Source organism: Gossypium arboreum, chromosome 10, assembly GCF_025698485.1.
Source record: "Gossypium arboreum isolate Shixiya-1 chromosome 10, ASM2569848v2, whole genome shotgun sequence".
NCBI classification, from domain to species: Eukaryota; Viridiplantae; Streptophyta; class Magnoliopsida; order Malvales; family Malvaceae; genus Gossypium; species Gossypium arboreum.
In genome coordinates, this window is record NC_069079.1 from 20,724,626 (window position 1) to 20,740,998 (window position 16,373).

A 16,373-nucleotide genomic window follows, 5' to 3' on the forward strand; every position below is an offset into this window, starting at 1 on the left:
TGGCATGTCATTTGTATCCTAAGAAATCCTAAGGTTCAAACAGGACTCATTATCTGTCAACTCATCAAAGCATGGATACATTTATATAGATTCATTTATGTTAAAACAATATATTAAACATCCAATTTAACTAACATTGAAATTGTAACACCCCTTACCCGTACCCACAACCAGGACAAGTTACGAGGCATTACCATACACAAACGGGACACTTTCAAAAAATATGGGCTATAAAAATTTCATTTCAATTTAAAACCGATCAAACAAAATCATATAATCCCCAATATGGACCTACGAGGTCCATAACATGTATTAAAACCGATCCAGAACTAAATCGAGAATTTTAGAAAACTTTAGGAAATTTCTAGGTTTAAGCCTCACACGCCCGTGTCCGTCACACAGCCTAGACATGCTCGTGTCATCTCCCGTGTCCAAAATCCTGGACATTTTGTTTATGACATCATCATCCATCTAGGGGCACACGGCCAAGGCACACAACCGTGTCTCTGCCCGTGTGTTTACTACCATGCAAACTGACATAAAAATTTTAAGAGCAGGGGGCACACGGCTGAGCGACATGCCCAAGGGGTTGGCCGTGTGTCACACACGACCTAGACACATGTCCGTATGTCTACTCGTATGGACGATTTTAAAGGCTATTTTTCCAAGCCTTTAGTCACCCTCAAACATCAATTCACACTCACATGTTCCTTAAATAACTAACATGACATAAGTGTTCCCTTAAAACCTTCTTGGCCAAGGTTATACATGTTACTAGAAGTCTTATTTTATCCTATGATAATATTACCCTCTTTGTGTTAGGATTACCATTTCAACAATCACATATTTTTGTACTTGGCACATTTTATAACTCATGTCCATTATGACCTAAACCATTTCCAAGTGATATGGCCACTTTTCACATATCTATTCATGGTATAACACAATAGGCATTCACATGAAACATTCAAGCATAATCATGCACATTTAGTAGGTTTACAACCTACATCAAAATGAGCCATATCTCATGGCCATATACAAAATGAATAAGTATATCATTCAAGCCTTTACATTGGCTAGCCAAATGACACATATAACAACATGACCAAGAATCCTATACATGCCATTATAACAAAATAAAAGTTTCTATATACCAAAGCAAGACAATTAGATTGCGTGATGATTTCTTCGATTGACTTCCAACCTTCACGAGCCCGCGAGCTTTGTAAAATAAGGGAAAAGAGAGGGGATAAGTATTTACATGCTTAGTAAGTTCGAATAACAGAAAGGTAAACTTACCGGTTATTTATCATACAACCATAAGGATATTTATGCCACCATGCACAGTATAATTTCCCTATCACATGTAGTCAATAATCAAGTTAGTCTCATATCAATACATTATAACATTAGTCTTAGATAAGCTCATCAATTCAAGCATTTCCATTCTCATTCTCATTCTAGTCCCGTTGAATTCCTCGGAATCTTGATGGATATCCCATTTACCATCAAATTGTGCAAGTGACCATTTTAAGTATGCACTCCTTGGACCTCGCTCTTATAGCGGGATTACTAGTCTAGGCTAAATCCCCCGTAATGTAGACTCATAGAGCAATTTCGGGATTACCAGTCCAGGCTAAATCCCTTATATCGGCATGTGCTCTAATGAGCTCGGATCTGAATTACCCGTCTAGGCTAAATTCAGATCCTAATCCGATTACCCGTCTAGTCTAAATCCATTTCGGCACACTTATTCTTTGGGAGACTTTATCACTAAAGGAACACTCGTCCAGGCTAGATCCTTTTTTACCATCAATTCGTTTAGAGAATCCATCGGATATCCTTTTATTCAGCCAGGACATTTATCAACGTAATATTTATCATGTATTGTGTCACAAAAATTATCAATACTATAATGCATACATGAATATACATTTCTAAGTATATTAAAAGTCTATTTCGAGTGACACGAACTTACCTGGTAATTATATCGGGTTCATATTTCGACGTTTTCCACGGTCGACCTCCGGAATTGGTTCCTTGGGGCATATATCAATAAAAATAAATTATTAATACCTCAAAATGTTCATTTTCGGCTTAAGACTCACCCCCAGGAAAAATGACCAATTTGCCCCTAACCTTTCACACTTTTTACAATTTAGTCCTAAGGCTCGTATAATGAAATGCATGAAATTTCTAAGTTAGCCAAGCCTAGTCGAGTATTTATCTTGCTTATAGCAGTCCACATTTCTTTACCCAAGCCTAGTCAAATATTTTTCTTGCTTATAGCAGTCCACATTTTCTTTCATTTCACATTTTTCTACCCATTTTCACAACTTTTACAGAATGGTCCCTTAAGCCATTTCCATGAAAAACTACTTAGTAAAAGTTGTTTACTATCCTTTAAACTCTCATATTCCTCCATAAATCATCAAAACACAAGCATCTTATGCATGGGTAAATTTCTAAACATGAACTCTAGCTTGAAATATGGGTAGAAATAGAGAGAGCATGTTATGAGGATCTCAAAAATACGAAGAACGTTAAAAACGGGGCTAGGGAGCACTTACTATTGAGCTTGAAAATGTTGAAAACCCTAGCTATGGAGACCTTTTAATTTTTAGTAGCCATGGAGAAGAAATGGCTGAATTTTGCTTCCTTTTTCCCTTTTTATTAATTTTATTACCAAATGACCAAAATGTCATTCCTTAATAACATTTCAAAAATTTTCCATGTATGCCCATTTTGTCTAAAAATTTAGAAATTGGGTAAAATGCTATTTATGGCCTCATAATTAATAATCCATAGAAATTTCATACTAATTGCTTCTATAACCCAAGTTTTGCAATTTATTCAATTTGGTCCCTAATTTCCAATTGGACGCCTTATACTTCAAATTTCTTCATGAAACTTTAACACACGCTTAATTTCATATCCAAGACCTCATAATAATAATAAAACAAATATTTTAATGTCAGATTTGTGGTCCCAAAACTACTATTCTGACTAGGCCCAATTTTGGGATGTTACATTTCTCCCCCCTTAGGGACTTTCGTCCTCAAAAGTCTTACCAGTAAACAGGTTCGGATATTGACTTCTCATTGCCTCTTCAAGTTTCCATGTGGCTTTTTCCACTCGATTTCTATGCCATAAAACTTTCACTAAGGCTATATTTTTGTTCCTCAACTGTTTGACTTCTCGAGCCAAAATCTTTATCGGTTCTTCACCATAAGTCTTATCCGGTCTAATATCAATTTCAGTCGGTGAAATCACATGTGAGGGGTCCAATATATATCTACGCAACATGGACACATGGAACACATTATGAATCTTTTCCAATTCGGAAGGCAATGCTAATCGGTACGCTAGCAGTATAACTCTTTCGGTAAGCTCATATGGCCCGATAAATCTTGGACTCAGTTTGCCCTTTCAACCAAATCTCAAGACCTTCTTTTTGACCAAATCTCAAGACCTTTCTCCATGGAGACAGTTTCAACAATACTTTATGTCTAACTTGAAACTCAATCTCTTTTCTCTTCAAATCAGCATATGACTTTTGCCTATCCGATGCCATTTTCAAATAGTCCCGTATCACTTTAACCTTTTCTTCATTTTGCTTGACTAAATCAACTCCATGAATCCGACTTTCCTTTAACTCTGTCCAATACAATGGAGTTCTGCGCTTCCAGCCATATAATGCCTCATAGGGTGCCATTTTTAAACTCATCTAGAAACTGTTGTTGTAGGCAAATTCAACCAAAGGTAAGTATTTTTCCCAACTACCCTGAAATTCAAGAACGCAACACTGTAACATGTCCTTGAGAGTCTGAATTGTCTACTCAGATTAACCATCAGTTTGTGGATGAAATGTCGTACTAAAACTCAATTTTGTACTCAAGGCTTCTTGTAGTTTCTTCCAAAATCTTGAATAGAATCTCGGGTCCATGTCTGAGATGATCGATAATTGTACCCCGTGTAATCTTACAATCTCAGATATGTATAAGTTGGCCAATTTATCAAGAGAGTAATCAGTCCGTATCGGGATGAAATAAGCCAACTTCGTTAGTCTATCAACCATAACCCAAATAGCATCTTTCTTTTTCGGGGTTAATGGTAATCCAGTCACGAAGTCCATGGCAATCCTATCCCATTTCCATTCAGGGATCATCACAGGCTGAAACAAACCTGAAGGTAATTAGTGTTCAGCTTTAACCTATTGACATATCAAACATTTTGACACAAATTCAGAGATGTCTCTTTTCATGCCATTCCACCAGTACATTGTCTTTAAATCATTATACATCTTGGTACTTCTCGGATGAATAGACAAACTGCTATCATGTACCTCTTGCAAAATATTTCGGATAAGTTTATCATTTTTGGGTACCCAAACCCTATCTCTGAACATCAAGAAACCATCAGAACTAATCTAAAAATCTGATTTAACACCCGACTCACATTGTGCTCTCTTGACTTACAAGTCACTACCATTGATCTGAGCTGCGCAAATTTATTGTAAGAATGTTGGTCTAGCTCTTAAGTCTGCCAAAACCGAACCATCATCAGACAACGCCAATCGTGTGTTCATAACCCTCAATGCAAACAAGGACTTCCTACTCAGAGCATCAGTGACCACGTTCGCCTTTCCTGGGTGATAATCAATTATCAGCTCATAATCTTTAATCAACTCTAACCATCTTTGTTGTCTCAGATTCAATTTCCTTTGAGTCACCAAACACTTCAAACTCTTGTGATCGGTGAATATGTGGCAAGTTTCACCATACAAATGGTGTCTCCAAATCTTCAAGGCAAAAACAATGGCAGCTAGCTCCAAGTTTTGTGTTGGATAATTTTTCTTGTGTGACTTCAATTGCCTCGAAGCATAAGCTATTACTTTGCCCTCTTGCATAAGTACGCAACCCAGTCAATTCAAGGACGCATCATTGTAAACCACAAATTCTTTTCCAATCTCAAGTTGCACTAAAATTGGAGATTCAGTTAGCAACATCTTCAATTTCTCGAAACTCTGTTGGCACCCTTCTGACCATTCAAACTTAACATATTTTTGCAGCAACCTTGCCAAAGGAGTTGCAATCATAGAGAATCCCTTTATAAAGTGTCGGTAGTAACCGGCTAAGCCCAAAAAGCTTCTAACCTTAGTTACATTTTTCGATGGCTTTCACTCAACAATGGTAGAAATCTTATTCGGAACAACTCGGATGCCATCACCTGACACAATGTGACTGAGGAATTCGACCTCTCGGAGCTAAAACTCGCTCTTGCTAAACTTAGCATATAGTTTCTTATCTCGTAAAGTCTATAAGACATTTCTCAAATGCTCGGCATGTCCGGTCTCATCCTTGGAATAAATCAGGATATTATTAATAAATACATGATACGTGATATTCGTGACAGGTTTTAAATATTTATAATGAATCGTTCTTGAAACTAACTATTATCACAATGAAGGCAAGTGTACCTATCGAACAGTAGTATAGCTTTAGCAAGACTGGATTATCGAACCCAAAGGAACTAAAAGTACTAGTATCAACTATATTTTTATTATCTAGCCTAAAAAATAAAAGGGTTTTGTTTATCTAACTGATTAATTAAACTAAGAAATCACAGAAGAGAAATTTAGGGAAAATACTTTTTGTAAAACTCGATTGATTAAGACAATACCTAAGGAAAAATCCACCTAGACTTCACTTGTTATTTGACTCTAAATCAGACGATTTATTCATTCAACTTGTTCCGTAAAGATCCCTAAGTTATATTATTATCTCTCTCGAGACTAACAACTTCTAACCCTAGTTTTGAATAATTGAAATCTATTTCTAATTAACGCCCTAGGGCTGCATTAACTCGATCTATGGATCCCCTTATTAGGTTTCACCCTAATCCAGTAAAATCTTGTCACCCTATCTCTAGGCGCGCAACCAACTCTGCTTAATTATGACAAATTTACTCTTAGACAAGGTCTATTCCTCCTCTGAATAAGAGCTTAACTTGAATCAATATCCTGGAATATCAAAACAAGAATTAAGAACACATAATTAAGAACAAGTTAAATATTTATCATTCAATTCACATAATAATAACAAGAGCCGTTTTAGGTTTCATTCCCCTTAGGTATTTAGGGGTTTTAGTTCATGCTAAGGAAAGAACACATCTCAAAAGAATAAAAATAACAAAACTCCTTGGGGAATTTGAAGGGAGATCTTCAGTCTTGATGGTGAATCCGACTTCTGAGATGGATCGATCGACTTTCCTTGAGAAATTCCTTGCTTCCTCCTCTGCGTCGCCCCTCTTCTCCTCTTCTAAGGTGTATTTATAGGATTTGGAATGCCTAAGAGCCCTCAAAATTGGCCTTTTTCGAATTAGACTAAACTTGGGCTCAGCAGAGACACGCCCGTGTGACCCGCTCGTGTACGATTGCTTAAGGCCATGGTCAAAGTTGTTAAATGGGCACAGACATATGATCTACCCGTGTAAATGGTGCTTTGACCTTGCCAAAGGGACACGGCCATGTGATCTACCCGTGTGAGGAAGTCTAGGCCGTGTTGATTTCGTACGTTGGCCTATTTTCTTCGTTTTGGCCCGTTTCTTGTTCCTTTCACTCTCCTATGCTCACCTAAGTATAAAACATGAAATTAAGGAATTAGGAGCATCGAATTCACCAATTTTAAGGAAAAATCATCCATAAAATGTGCTAAGCATGGGATAAAAATATGTATAAATTATGGTTTATCAATATAACAACAAACTTGTCTATGTATGGCTGAAATATCCTATTCACCAAGTTCATAAACACAGCTAGAGCATTCGTCAACCCAAGAGGCATCATAAGAAATTCGTAATGGCCATACCTCATTTTGAAAGTAGTCTTAGGCATGGCTGAAATATTTTAGGCACGTTTGAAAACATAGTGTCTTCCCTCAACTGATCAAACAAGTCATCAATCCTTGGTAACGGATACTTATTCTTAATAGTTTCCTTATTGAGTTATCGGTAGTCTATACATAATCTCATCGAACCATCTTTCTTTTTCACGAATAATACGGGAGCACCCCAAGGAGAAAAGCTTGGTCTTATGAAACCCTTGTTTGTCAGTTCTTGGAACTGTGCTTTTAACTCTTTCAACTCGGTTGGTGCCATCCTATACGGAGCAATAGAAATAGGTGTTGTTCCTGGTACTAGCTCAATACCAAACTCTACTTCTCTAACCGGAGGCAAACCAGACAACTCTTCCAGAAACACATTCGGATATTCACGCACTATTGGTATCGACTCAATCTTCAACTTTGATTCTTTGGTATTCAGTACAAAAACAAGGTAGGCTTCATACCCTTTTCTCATATATTTTGAGCCTCACAACAGGTGGTGTACTCAACTCACTTAAATCAACTCAGAGAATTTCGCCATCTGAACATTTCAATTAAATATACTTGCTACCAAAATTTACTATCACATTATGAATGTCTAACAAATCCATGCCAAGTATTACATCAAATTCATCGAAAGGAAAAAGCATAAGGTCAGCCGAAAAACAATGACCTTAAATCGTCAAAAGACAATTCTTACAAACTTTATCTACTAATACAGACTTACCTAGAGAGTTCGACACCTTAATCACAAATTTTGTTGGTTCCACAGACATGTTCAGGCTAGACACTAATTTCGTGCAAATGTATGAATGGGTTGATCCTGGGTCGATCAAGACAATAACATGAGTATCATAGATAGAAAATATACTTGTAATGACATCAAGAGCTGAGGCTTCCTTTCTAACGCATATTGCATAAGTTTTTGCTGGGCCTTGAGCCTTTGATTTTGCAGTAGTATCCTTGGCCACAATTTGGCTGCCACTTGCACTTTTGGAATGTCGTGGAGGTCTACCTCAGGAAAAAGGAGTATTCAGCTTCAGAGCTAATTCAACCTCTTTATCAGCTCGCTCCGGGCAATCTCTAAGGAAGTGGTCAAGAGAACCACATCTATAGCATGATTCTCTCCTCATTCGACATTCTCCGAAATGAAACTTGTTGCAACTTGTATATCTTAGCTTTTGATCATCTACATTTCCCACACTAGTCACCATAGAGGAAGAAGACTTCGGGTTGTGACACTTAGAACTTCTTGTACCCGAATATCCCACCGATGTAGTGGAGCGTTCTTGTTGACCTTTCTATTTCTTCATGAGGAATGAGTGCGTCTTACCGCTGGATCTTTTACTTAAAACTCGAGCTTCTCTTCACATGATTTCTTTCATTATTAAGCTCTTCGGCTGTCTTGGCTTGATCAGCTAATGTAGCAACGAGGATCCCAATTTACAACTTAATTTCTTCATTCAGACCTTCCTCGAAGCATTTATACATTTCTGCCTCTATTTGAACCCATTCATTCATATACTGACTTAACCTTACGAATTCTCTTTCATATTTTGACACGATTCTATTTCCTTGTTTGAGTTTCAGCAACTCCTTTCACTTCTAATCTAAGAACCTCTGACTGATGTACTTCTTTTTAAACTCAACTTGGAAAAATTCTCATGTGATACTCTTTCTCGGTGCCACTGAGGATACAGTCTTCCACCAGTGGTATGCAGTGTCATTCAATAGCAACACCGCACATCAAACTCTCATCAGGAGTACACGATAGCTCGTCAAGAACCCGCAAGGATTTCTCAAGCCAAAACTCAGCACGTTCCGGGTTATCATCAATAGTGGCCCTAAACTCCTCGGCTCCATATTTCCTAAGCTTATCCACTGGGGCCTTATTGATTCTCACAGGTGCCATACCTTGTGGCACTTCTTCTTCAGGTCGACCAGAAGGCGGAGGAGGTCGTGGCATTTTACAACTACTAGAAGTAGCATTGTATGAAAGCTAGAGCAAGGCTCTCAGCTCCCTCGGGCTCATCTTGGGCTTGATCGGAAGACATTTACTATATCTAAATGCAATATAAAGGGTTAGGAGATGTCACACTATCATAACTTGTATAATGGCATGTATAACTAGACTCGTTACATACTACGTTAGTTTGAGAATTAACTAAACCGTAGCTTTGATACCACTAAATGTAAAACCCCTTACCCGTACCCGAGGTCGGGACAAGGTACGAGGCATTACCATACACAACCGGGACACTTCCAGAAAATACAAGCTATAAAAATTTCATTTCAATTTAAAACCGATCAAACAAAATCATATAGTCCCTATTACGGACCTACGAGGTCCAAAACATGTATTAAAAGCGATCCAGAACTAAACCGCGAAGTTTAGAAAACTTAAGGAAATTTTTAGGTTTAAGCCTCACACCTCTTGTGCATTAGGACACGCTCATGTCCCTTACCCGTTTTGAATTATTAGAATTTATTTTTCATTTCGAACCTACTTGGATTTTCACACGACCGAGCATACATCCGTGTCCCTGGCCCGTGTCTTCTCACGGCCTAGACACGTCTGTGTCATCGCCCGTTTCCAAAAATCTGGATATTCAGTTTATGACGTCATCATCCATCTAGGGGACACGGCCAAGGCACACGTTCGTGTGCTAGGCCGGGTTCTCCACACGACCGTGTCTTTGCCTGTGTGTTTACTACCATGCAAACTGACCTAAAAATTTTAAGTGCAAGGGACACATGATTGAGCGACACGCCCAAGGGGCCGGCCGTGTGTAACAAATGCCTGTGTGTCTACTCGTGCAGACCATTTTAAAGGTATTTTTCCAAGCCTTTAGTCACCCTCAAACATCTATTCACACTCACATTTTCCTTAAATAACTAACATGACATAAGTGTGCCCTTAAAACCTTCTTGGCCAAGGTTATACATGTTACTAAAAGTCTCATTTTATCCTATGATAATATTACCCTCTTTGTGTTAGGGTTATTGATGTGATGCAAATTGTGATAAGTTTTATAATTTATGAATGTCCGTTCTTGAAACTATCTATTATCATGACAAAAGCAAACGTACCTTATCGAACAGTAGTATGGCTTATGGTAAGACTGGGATGTCGAACCCAAAGGAACTAAAAGTATTAGTATTAACTTTCTCCTTATTATCTAGCCTAAACATAAAGGGGTTTGTTTTATCTAAACTAATTACTAAACTAAGAATGCTGATCGCGTGATTCGTAACAAGTAATAAATATTTATAATGAAGATTAAACCTAGACTAACTCTTATCACGACGAAAAGGCAAGCGCACCTATTGCACAATAGTATAGTAATGGCAAGACTAGGATATCGTACCCAAGGGAACCAAAAGTACTAGTAATAACTATCTTTTTATTATTTAACCTAGAAATAAATAGGGGTTGTTTATTAAACTAATTAACTGATTAAACTAAAGCAAAGAGAAAATTTGGAAAAAGACTTGAAGAAAAGTAATTGATAAAGACGACACCCAATGAGTAATAGTAGCCCAGTCGATGCAACGACCTGTAGTGAGGGGTCGTGTGCGTAGTATTTGAAATAGCTCCTCCTGTGAAGCTTGCGAAAACTCAAGGAATGGGTGCCGAACTTCGGCTATAGCACGTACTGAGGAAGAACCCAGTCCTCTACGTCTCTTTGAGGATGGGACCGCGACCTTGTTGCCTCTCGATGATGACATAAGGTACCTGAAAATGTAGGAGCATTGATATTGTAGTTCCAAGATGTGTTAACATTTAACGATATCAAGCAAGAGTTGAAAAATTTATATGATTATTCAAAAACATTTACTAGAATCAAAGATGCATCATCAGTTAGGCAAAAATCCTAAAACTAGTATATGCTATTTAGTAGCTTAAATAATTCAAATATAGAAAATACTAAAGTAAATTCCTAACTTATTCAGAACAAATTGGTAACAGTAGCAATATCTTTGTAAGGCATATAGAATACCAATGTAGTAATGCAAGTTGGAAAAATAAGGTTGAGAAACTGAACCAAAAACTACTGTAGGGTGGTGTACGGGCGTGTTGGTGGGGAGCACGGGCGTGGGGCGTGAGTGTACAGCCGTGTGGAGAAAAAATGGAGTGAAAATAGAAGGGAAAGTGAGGATTGATGCAGGGGGAGTGGATTTTATGGAGGGTTGGGGGTTGGGGAAGTGAGAATCTGGGGAATGGTGGCCGGAATAGGGATTAGAGAGTGGAGAAGGGAAGATTTTGGCTAGGGTTTTGAAAGGAAGAAGAAAATGAATAGTGATTTGCTTATATAGGGTAGGTGCACACGGCCTAGGGCACGCCCATGTACTCTGAAGGTGAGCCCGTGTTTTTTGAATTTTGCAATTTAGGTCGTGCCCCTGCTACTATCCCACGCCTGTGTGTCTGGGGCGTGTGTGGTACACAGCCATGTCGCACGGTCGTGCCTAGCTTTGTTCGCTTCTCCCACGCCGGTGTGTTAGGGTATCACGCCCGTGTATTGTTGTCCACAGTTTAACGGCACGGGTGTGTCTCACGCCTGTGTCAAAGAAATAGAATCGAGCCTTGCCCCTGGCATGCCCGTGTTTTTCCATTTCCACGCCCGTGTTCACCTATCAATTTCACCCACGGCCATGTCGTACGGCCGTGGGGATTTATCGCATCCCGTGTTTTGGGTAAATCATGTCCTGCTTCCACATGGCCGTATCGCATGGCCGTGTTTCTTCCCTTGCTTGGCCACGGCCTTAGGCACGCCCGTGTACCTGGCCATGTGTGTTGAGAAACTTTGAAATTCAAAGATAAAGTTAATGATTTAAAGTGTTAGAAATTGAAAATAAAGAAATCAGAATATGTTAGTGCTCGGGTTGCCTCCCGAGAAGCGCTTATTTATAGTCGAAACTCAACTTACCTCTCCAGTGAATGGTCAGGGTGGTTCGAAGAGTTTATACTCCTTATTCCTGCTATCAATCTCATCAAAATAGGGTTTTAATCAGGTGTTGTTTACCTTAAAAGTGCCAAACTTGGGGTGACTCACCTCCACCGTACCAAATGGAAAAATACTGAGTACCGTAAGAGGGATTTCCTCATTCGGTGTGGTAGTGACAATGTGGGGATATGAGACATCTAGTAAGACTTTATCGCCAACCTTAAGTTGATTAGGAAAGGCATCGGGCTTGTTTTGGCGTAGTTTCATTTTATCATGTGTTCTCGGTTTGTGTGCTCACTATTCGTCTAGCTCCTCTATCCGTAGCCCTCATTCTTCATGATTGTGTTCTCTATCATTTTTGGAACCTGGCTCGTAAACTTCTTTGAAGCTTAATTTCTGCAAAGTCATATTGTCAGTTTTAGTAGATTGGTGTGGACTATTACCTTCAATGTTCGATGTGATGCCAGAATTACGAGCTTGAAGGGTGATCGTTTCGTCTCCCACACGAAGTGTAAGCTCACCTGTGCCAACATCAATAATTGTTTTAGCAGTTGCTAAAAAGGGTCTTCCTAAAATCAAAGGGGTGTTATTATCCTCCTCTATGTCTAGAACAACGAAATCAACGGGAAATATGAACTTATCTACTTTCACGACTACATCTTCAATAATACCCCTAGGGAATCTTATAGTTTTATCTGCCAATTGAATGCTCATCCTAGTTTGTTTAGGTTTCCCAAGACCTAGTTTCTTAAACATTTTGTAAGGCATTACGGTAATACTAGCCCCTAAATAAGCTAATGCATGACTTATATGTAAACTACCAATTAAACAAGGAATTGTAAAACTCCTTGGATCTTTCAATTTGTGGGGTAGCTTATTCTGTAGAATAGCTAAACAGGCTGCGTTTAGCTCTACATGCGACGCTTCGTCCAACTTCCGCTTATTTACTAAAATCTTTTTTAAAAATTTCATTGCATTTGGCATCTGCGACAAAGCTTCAATAAATGGTAAGTTAAAATGTAATTTTTTTAAAAGTTTAAGGAATTTACCGAATTATTCATCTGAGCGGTCTTTCCTTGTCGCGTTAGGGTATGGCACACGAGGTTTATATTCGACGGTCACTGGTTTGTTTGTATTTTAACCTACCTCATCTCTCCATTTGCTTACCACAGTTTCTTGCCTCGGTTCTGGTTCAGGCTCAACGACTCCTTCGTCATATTGAGTATTAATTGCGTTGAGTTGTTCCCTTGGGTTAGGTTCGGTACTACTTGGCAAACTACCTTGTGGTCGTTCGGAGATCAGTTTGGAAAGCTGGCCTATCTGAGTTTCGAGTCCTTGGATTGATGCTTGTTGATTTTTTAGTGCTGTCACAGTATTTTGGAAAAGGGTTTCTGACATTGATATGAATTTTGAGAGCATCTCCTCAAGGTTTGATTTCTTCTCTTGTTGATAAGGTGGCTATTGGTAACCCGGAAGATGTTGTGGTCTTTGATTTCCTAGACTGCCCCATGAAAAATTTGGGTGGTTCCTCCAACCTGCATTATAAGTATTACTGTCTGGGTTATTTTGAGATCTAAAGTTATTGTTACCCATATAGTTGACTTGTTCCTCTTCAATTGTAGGATTGAAGGATTGATATTCTGTATGCACACCTCCTCCGCTTGAGTCACTCCTCATTACTGGATGTACCTGCGTAGAACCAAGAAAACCATCAATCTTTTTATTAAGAAGTTCTACCTGATCAGAGAGCATGGTGATTGAATCGATGTTATAAACGCCAGTTGTTTTTGTTGGCTTAGTCCTCAATGAATTCATAAGCCTCTTCAGGTGTTTTGTTGTTGATGGTTCCACTAGCAGCTGCGTCAACCATTTGCCGAGTCGAGGGATTCAGACCATTGTGGAATGTTTGTACTTACAGCCAAAACGGTAACCCACGGTGAGGGCACCTTCTCAGTAAGTCCTTGTATCTCTCCCATGCATCGTAAAGTGTTTCTAAATCCATCTGCACAAAAGAAGAGATATCATTACGTAATTTAGCCGTTTTAGCCGGCGAAAAATATTTTAGTAAAAATTTCTCGGTCATTTGTTCCCAAGTAGTAATTGACCCTCGTGGTAACGAGTTCAACCACTGTTTAGCTTTGTTCCTTAATGAAAAAGGAAATAACTGAAGGCGATGGCATCATCAGAAATGCCATTGATTTTAAATGTATCACAAAATTCCAGAAAATTTGCTAAGTGAGCGTTGGGATCTTCATCCTGCAAACCATCAAACTGAACAAACTGTTGTATCATCTGAATAGTGTTAGGTTTTAATTCAAAAGTATTTGCAGCTACAGCAGGTCTAACTATAGTAGATTCAGTTCCTGTTAAAGAGGGTTTAGCATAGTCATATATAGTACGTGAAGCAGGATTTTGATTAGCCGCAATTAAAGGAGGTAGCTGATTGCCTTGGTTTTCAGCCATCTTATCGGTTAGAGGTTGAGTATCATCTTCTTGCTCATTCTCCGTGTATCTTAAGCTGCGCCTTATTTCTCTTTGGTTTCTACGAACTGTACGATCGATTTCTTCGTCAAAAAGTAATGGTCTCGACGGGTTTTTTCTAGTCATAAACTATAAAAACCAGCCAAGAGAAAGAAAAAGTAAATTAATAAATAATAATAATTAAATTAAATTAAATTAAATTGCAAGAAAAATAAATGGCTAAAGTAATAAAAATTTAGCGTTCCTAATATCTTAGTTCCCTGGCAATGGTGCCAAAAGCTTGATCGCGTGATTCGTAACAAGTAATAAATATTTATAATGAAGATCAAACCTAGACTAACTATTATCACGACGAAAAGGCAAGTGCACCTATCGCTGTGATATAGTAATGGCAAGACCGGGATATCATACCCAAGGGAACCAAAAGTACTAGTAATAACTATCTTTTTATTATTTAACCTAGAAATAAAGAGGGGTTGTTTATTAAACTTATTAACTAAACTAATTAACTGATTAAACTAAAGCAAAGAAAAAATTTGGAAAAAGACTTGAAGAAAAGTAATTGATAAAGACGACACCCAGGGAGGAATCCACTTAGATTTCACTTGTTATCTGACTCTGAACTAGACGATTTATTCACTTAACTTGATCCATGAGACTCCCTAACCTATATTATTATCTCTTTCGAGACTAACAACGTCTAACCCTCAGTTGAATTAATCAAAATAACTTTCTTAATTAAAACCCCTAGGGAAGTAGTAAATCGATCTATGGACTCCCATATTAGGTTTCACCTTAATTCGAAAAAATCTCGTAACCCTATTTCTAGGCGTTCGATCAACTCCGCTTAATTATGTCAAATCTACTCTTAGACAGGGACTTTTGCTCCTCTACATAAGCACATCAAATCATGAATTAATACCTGGAATATTAACTCAAGCATTAAGAACAAATCAAGTATTTATCATATAGTTCAGATAATAATAACAAGATCCATCATAGGTTTCAACCCCCTTAGGTATCTAAGGGGTTTAGTTCATAATAAAATAAGAGTACATCTCAGAAATATGAAAATAACAAAACATAAAGAAAACTCTAAAACCCCTGAAGGAATTTTAAGAGAGATGTTCAGTCTTGGAGTAGCTGCGGCTTTTAGGATGGATCGTCTGGCTTCCTTCAAGTAATTCCCGGCGTGTGGTTTTGTACTCCAGAAAAGTTCTGGAGGAGGGGGGCTTTCTAAGTCATACTTAGGGTGTTTATATAGGCTTTGGATTGGCTTTCTTCTTCCCTAAGTATCCTTTTCCATGTAAAATAAAACTCTTTGAAAAAGGGACACGCCCGTGTGCCACGACCGTGTGACGTGTTTTCCAGGCCGTGTGAATCGTGAAAGCCTTGGTAGACACCCTCAAAAGACATGGGCATGTGAGCAGCCCGTGTGGCAAGGCTTAGGCCGTGTCATCTTCTCGATTTGGTCTGTTTTGTCTCTTTTTGGCTCATTTTCGGCTCCTTTTGAATCTTGGTGCTCTCCTGAGTACAAAACATGAAATAACCAGATTAAGAGCACCAAAATCCACAAATCTAGTAATAAACATCCATAAATATGTTAAGTATTTGGGGTAAAAATATGTATAATTTGGCGTTTATCAAATGCACAGAAAGTAAATTGAGGAAATAACTTTTGGGAAAACTAAATGATTTGGACAATACCTAAGAGAAAAAAATCCACCTAGACTTCACTTGTTATTGACTCTAAATCAGACGATTTATTCACTTGACTTGATCCGTAGAAATTCCTAAGTTATATTATTATCTCTCTCGAGACTAACAACATCTAACCCTAGGTTGATTAATTGCAATCTCTTTCTAATTAAAACCCCTATTATTGTATTAACTCGATTTATGGATTCCCTTATTAGGTTTCACCCTAATCCGGTAAAATTATGTCACCCTATCTCTAGGCGTGCAATCAACTCCGCTTAATTATGTTAGATCCACTCCTAGACAGGGACTTTTGCTCCTCTAAATAAGCACATCAATACTTGAATCAATATCTTGGAATATT

The 16,373-nt window shown here is 38.3% G+C and overlaps 1 non-coding gene across 1 annotated transcript; it reads left to right on the top strand.

Annotated features, from left to right (window-relative positions):
- The first annotated feature begins 13,758 nt into the window (after positions 1-13,758).
- LOC128283284 (small nucleolar RNA R71) lies at positions 13,759-13,865 on the top strand. The gene has a single exon (XR_008273625.1). It is a non-coding gene; the product is annotated as a small nucleolar RNA R71 (small nucleolar RNA).
- Positions 13,866-16,373: the final 2,508 nt, after the last annotated feature.